The sequence below is a fragment of the Octopus bimaculoides genome, chromosome 5 (assembly GCF_001194135.2).
Source record: "Octopus bimaculoides isolate UCB-OBI-ISO-001 chromosome 5, ASM119413v2, whole genome shotgun sequence".
In the NCBI taxonomy this organism is placed as follows: domain Eukaryota; kingdom Metazoa; phylum Mollusca; class Cephalopoda; order Octopoda; family Octopodidae; genus Octopus; species Octopus bimaculoides.
The window spans coordinates 42,043,224-42,049,633 of NC_068985.1; the positions used below are offsets into that span (position 1 = coordinate 42,043,224).

The following is a 6,410-nucleotide window of genomic DNA, read 5'->3' on the forward strand; positions in this document are numbered from 1 at the left end:
GGCAATGTGTTGAGAATAGTGTTTAGATGTAAAATGAATGGTTTATTTAAGTGTAGCTTTTAGACCACAAGTTAGAAGGAACAGGTGTTGTTGTAGCAGTATTAGAAGTCTGTGATAGAGGCCTATTAGAAGATGATTATGGTAGACTAATGAGGTTGAAGGATGTGAAAAAGTATTGTGGCAAGGAGCTATGATAGAGTACAGTCAGTAGATGGTTATGAGGGAGAGGTTTGTTGGAAAGTACTGTAACATGTAGGCTACACTCAAATGGCTACATATATAGATGGCTGTGGAAATGTATTGTGGCATAAAGCCATTTTAAACTGCAGTCAGTAGATGGATAATGTGGAAGAGGACAATAGTAGAAGATTGTTACACAGATGTGATAGAGGGCTGTAATGTAATGCATAACTGTGATAGAGGAAATATATTATCCAAATTGTCTTTCTATATTAAGAAGATTAGATGTGATTTGAAAGAGCTTTCACTGATATTTCTCATAGATTTGGTGATTATGTAGATATTCAGTTGTTGACTCTAAAGGAATGTAATAGAGAACTGCATAATATTTAAGCCAATTAGCTATCATATTGTAGGTAAAGTATGGTTATTATTTCTACTACCATTTAAAATCTCTGTTTACAACTAGTCATGGAAATGCATAAAACTGCTCTACATTTCATATTTAACTGCCAATGATACAAGCATCACTTCTACTACTGCAGTCCTTGTCATATCTAAAGCACCTTGCTACATATATTTCAATGATTATAATGTACATAGCTGTACCACGTCCACAAAATTTTTTCCATTTTTGTGATGACATACATAAATTATTCCACAGTTGATAATACTTGAGGATAGCTGTGATTGATAGTAGATGGAACCAGGGAAGAATATAACAGAGTAGGCAGGATACCTAAGGATTTCAGCAATCCATAATAGGGGGCACAGATGATCCTATGAATAACACAAATATATTAGTACAGCTTTCATGCCTGGAAATAACTATTTTGAATTGATTTAAACATTAATATTCAGAGAATTCCTTAATATTTAGAGAGTGATGGCTCCTTGATATTTGGAGAATAACTGCATCTTAATATTAGTTCCAAATTTTGGCACGAGGTCAGCAGTTTTAAGGAAGAGGCTGTCAATTTCATCAACCCCAGTGTTCAACTCGTATTTATTTTAGTGACCCTCAAAAGGATGAAAGGCAAAGTCAACCTTGGTGGAATTTGAACCCAGAATGTAAGGACAAATGAAATGCTGCTAAGCATTTCAGTTAACATGCTAACATTTCTGCCAGCTTGCCACTGAAATAAAAGAGTGTCAGATCATTAAATATTTAGAGAGTAAGAGAACTTTAATGTTTGTAAAATATTAGATTTTTTAATATTTGGTGAATACCAAATTTTTCATATTTTTGATGTCAAGGGAGTAAAGGATCTTTAATATTCAGAAAGTAACATTTTCTTAAAATTTAGAGACTAAGAGATTCTTAACATTTACATTGTAGCAGCTCCTTAATATTTGAGTAGTATCAATATTTAAAGAGTAAATGTCTTAATGTTTGGAGATTAACAAGTGTCTAAAATTTATAGAAAGTAACAGATCCATACAGATATTTTTTACAGTGGGATCTTGGTCCACTTTGATATGTTTTAAGAAAGATTTAACAAAGTATATAGTAACAGACATGATAACACATTGTGAGCAGCTGACTTTAGAGGTTCTGTATCCAACCCTAACTAAATGAACATATTTCAAAGATGAGGTGGCATGAATTATAGGGTCATCCAATTTACAGCATATTAATTATGAAATATCTTTAAAAAAAAAATTAAAGGAAGTTGGGTGTAACCCCCAAAATTAAGAAGTTAATAGTCAATATATGTAGGTAAAAAGAATTTTAAAACAATTTTCAATAGAATATATAAAATTTATGAAACTTTTCCTTCACATTTAATTTTTATGGTTCGTTTATCACTGAATAAGCTGTCCATAGTAAAATTACATTTCAGTTTTCCAGTAACTGGTGGATCGAGAATTAGTTCAGCACTGTTGGTGAACGTTTTTCCATCAGAACAATTTAATATTCTGTTTGAAGTAAATGTTAAAGGTGCCTGATAAAAAAAAAAAAAAAAAAAAAAAAAGAAAAGAGAGAGAAAAAAAGGATAATTTAAAAGATCAAAGTAGGTGTTGCATTATTATTTTATCACGTTTATTTCTCAATTCATTTCTAATTTTTTAAAATTACTTGACTTATTAACATAATTATTTGATACGATATTATTAGGATACTCTGACAAGAACTAATTATGGCACATGCAAGGCCTAGATGGATGATTTACTCGAAGTTATGAATAAGTTTTTTGCTAAAATAATATAAGGGAAGGACATAGACATAGGATAGTAATTACAGCCTGAAGTTGATACAACAGGTATCAAACACACTTCTAAACATACAACATTATTATTCAAGAAACCATCTTCTTCTGCAACTAAGCATCATCACACAAAATTTGATGACTTTGTCACAGTACATCCTTTATAACCAAAAGGCCTTTCAGATATTCTGAAATAAGAGTTTGACAATTTAGCTACATTCCACTATACCAAAATACAAATATGGCATTAATCAAGAAAACATGCACACAACATCCATACCATTCCTAAACAATATATCACTAAGCTTTTGTACATTCTCAATGAATTTTAGGTTAAATTATTTCTTAGGATCTTCCAATGTGGTTTGCATAAAAAGACTGCATCACTAAATCTATTTACTTTCCATCATTATCATCATCATCATCATCATTATTATTTAATATTCATTTGTCATGTTGGCATGAGCTGGATGGTTCAACAAAATCCAGAAAGTCAGAGGGTTGTGTTGAGCTCCAGTGTTTACTTTGGCATGGTTTCTACAGTTGGATGCTCTTCCTAATGCCAACCACTTTACAGAGTGTAATGATTGCATTTTTCATGGCACCAGTACAAGTGAGGTCACCAAGTAACAGGCCAGACAAAGAAATAGTACCCTTGAGTGAGTGGAAGTGTAGTATAAAAGGGAATGTCTTTATGCTATGTGTTGAAAAATGAAAGCATGATAGAGGGACTGAAACAGGTGTCTTACTGGAGAGTAGATACATAGATAACCTGCATTATGTAAAAGTAGATGGGTAGATGGGAATAGCTAAAAAGAGAGATAAGGATGAAGGTGATGAGGTATCAGGGTACTCCCAAGGTACAAGAAGGTGAGTATAAAAGAAAGAAAGAATAGAAGATTGAGAGGAGTGAGTGGGTAATTTGAAAGTGTATGAGAGGGGTGTAGCAGATGGTTAGATATGAGGGTAGGGGTGAATGTAGTGAATGATGAACAAAAGTGGAGGCATGGTAAATATGATTTTGGTGGGGAAGATAATAAAAAATAAAAGTAACCCAGGAAGGAAGAGGTAGTAAGTGGTAGTGCAGAAAAGCAGCAGAATGATGAAACTGTAGATAAATTAAAAAATAAGGAAATGATGGGTGGGGTGAGTTGGTAAAAGAGCAGAAGTGTAGAAAATACTGGAATACTAAAAGTTTACAAAATAAAATAAGATACAATAAATAAGATACTAATAAATAAGATACTAATAAATAAGATACAAGTCCTGGAGGACTATATAAAACTATATAAGTAGCCTGACTACAATGGTAATGAGCTAGGATTCCTATTTAGCTCATTACTATGCCCACTCCACCACAGCTGGAATTTGCTTAGAAAAGCATACTTGCTTGACACATTAGCTCTCTTGAGCACAGTTGTATTGAAGATTTTATCCTATCATTTGATGTTGAGAATTTGTCATAGGCATGTTTGATATCACTGTAAATATTGAAGTATGATATCAGGAGTGACATTTCCTTTTCTGGTAATATCATTTTAAATATAAAAGTTATACACTGGAGTAATATATTTATATTTCTAGTACTTTGAAAGCACTGAGAGAACTGAGATATGATGGACTGACAACTTTACATTTCTAAGTAATATCATTGTAATTAGAGTATGGTAGAGTCTGAATAACTTGCTGTAGCAGAGAAGGGTATTGAGTTGGCAGAGAGCTTCTTATCTCTGGAGGTCGATTCGTCAGATTATGTTGATGCAGCTGGAATAATGACCATATCTTGTTGTTCACAGAGTTTCCAGAGAGTGTTGAATTCCAGTGGGGTGGGGTGGGAAGCGTTGATCTTTGGTGTTGAACAAATGCACCAACTGTGTACCAAAGGAATTTTGATGTACATAATATAGTTGAAAATGTTGCCACTCGCAATTAATTTCTAATTAGCTAAAATAACCTACATGACAAAGATGAATCTAAAATGGTCATGTGATTTTGTTAATCTAACCAAAATTTCTGATTGGTTAAAAATAACATGCATGACAACAGTGAAACTAAAATGCTACATGAATGAGAATCCTTGTAAATTTATTAATCTGAAATCAAATCCAAAGCTAAAAGATATCCCGCATCGAAAATAACAACTGTGTAGTTAAGTGGCTGCTAGACTAGTAACCACATAGTCATAAGTTAAAATCTTACTTATTAAAATCCTTGTGTTGTGATCCTGCAAAGCACGTAAAACTATGTTTGTTTCAGATTGTTTGACTAATATAAAACATTCCACTCCTTACTCCATAGTTGAGTAGCTTGATAATAGAAAGACGAACACAGATAAAAAGAATTCTGTTTACTTACCTTTCCAATAAAACAGTCTATATGTGTCACAGGTAAAGAACATTGTGCTGTTACATTGTATATACAATCTGTTTCATTCATGATCTCAATCTTTGGTTTCACTGTAAAATATGTCACAAATATGATTATGATCTGTGAGTATAAGCAACGTCTTACACTAATAATGTCTTCTTCATAATGTGGTAGAACATTTGTCTTTAGATTATGAGACCAAAACTGTGCTTAAAATGATGACTGGAAGGAATCAAGATGTTACAAGCGTGGAATATGACAATTTTTTTCTTTTCTTTATATGTATCTTTATATATATTTTTAAATAATAATATTTTCTTCATTAGTTTCAAGGTCTCAAAGAGATACAAAAAATATGAAGTTTTCACTTGGAGTTACATAAATAAAATGATGATATTAAGTGTGAAAAATACATTTACAAATTATGAAGAAAGTGATTAAGATACACTGGAAAGCAGTGGTACTTTCAATTTTTTCCATTGATGCTCTGTTTTGATTCAAATTGTACCAGAAAATGTCTGCCATGTAGCAATTAATTACTAATATTAACAGTTGACCAATGAAAATATGTCAGAATATTAAAAGAGATGATATAATAGTTAAACTAACTAGTTTATTTGGTTAACTGTTCTACAAGAGATATGAGGTAAAAAAAAAACCCCAGTTATACAGAAGAAAACCTTGAAATCATTATGTTACAAACTTCGATTTTGCTTTAATGTTATAAAATATTTGCTCCATGCTTATTGTAATCAGCAGAAATAATTTCCTCACCATTTATCTGTAAATCAATTACACCAAAGTTAAAGTTAGCATCGAAATATATCCATGTCGAAAACTCCCATGATACATTCCTGATCCAAAGAGTAGAAATGTTACCAGCATGAGTAATTGCAAAGTTGGTGGCATTACCGCAGGTTGTATCACAATTATATTCATTATTATTGCTTTCCCAAATAACAGGCCTTTTTATGTCTGGAATTTCTTCAGTACAAAGAGAGACGCTTTTCCCTAACCAAACTGTTCCTGAAATAAATAAATCAACTTTATTGATTGAAGATTTTTTAAATTAGTATTAATATTTTTGTTTTTGGAAATTAGAAGTCAAAATATATTTAGGTTTCTCATTAGATTTGAAAAGGACAATAAAATATAATGAGAAACTTAATTACACAAAATGCATTAAGACAGACTAATGAGACAAAACCTAATTAGACCTAACTTACTGGAAAATTACCTAATAAAATATAATCCTACAAGGCAACTTAATAACAAACAACCTAATATGGTTAACAACAAAACCTAATCAGACAAGAATTAATGAAACCTAAACTAATGCAACACTAATTAGACATAAACTACAGAAACATATTTAATGTTGCATAACATATTGAGCTTCAGTTTAATGACACATAAACTAATTAGACATAAATTAATGGGGCATACAATAATGAAACATAACTAATGACACATAATGAGAGTAATATGAAAAAAACATTAAGATAAATTAATGTGACCTTATTTGTCCTCTGTCGAGATGTCCCTGTGATTCTCAGAGTATCCTAGCAGGGTCACATCAAGACAGCAAGGTGAGGTTCCAGACTCAATGTAGTACATCATTCCAAATCATTAATAGTAGGTAACAAAGAAGAT

General features: G+C 31.7%; 1 long non-coding RNA gene across 3 annotated transcripts in view; it reads right to left on the reverse strand.

Annotated features, from left to right (window-relative positions):
• Nucleotides 1–1,964: 1,964 nt before the first annotated feature.
• LOC106876065 (uncharacterized) overlaps nucleotides 1,965–6,410 on the reverse strand; it is a 20,091-nt gene continuing 15,645 nt past the window's right edge. For all 3 annotated transcript variants that reach the window (XR_001410192.2, XR_001410193.2, XR_008264173.1), the window contains exons 3-5: nucleotides 5,532–5,783; nucleotides 4,746–4,846; nucleotides 1,965–2,126 (exon numbers count right to left, since the gene is read on the reverse strand). This is a non-coding gene — a long non-coding RNA (uncharacterized LOC106876065). The remainder of the gene's footprint in view (nucleotides 2,127–4,745; nucleotides 4,847–5,531; nucleotides 5,784–6,410) is intronic.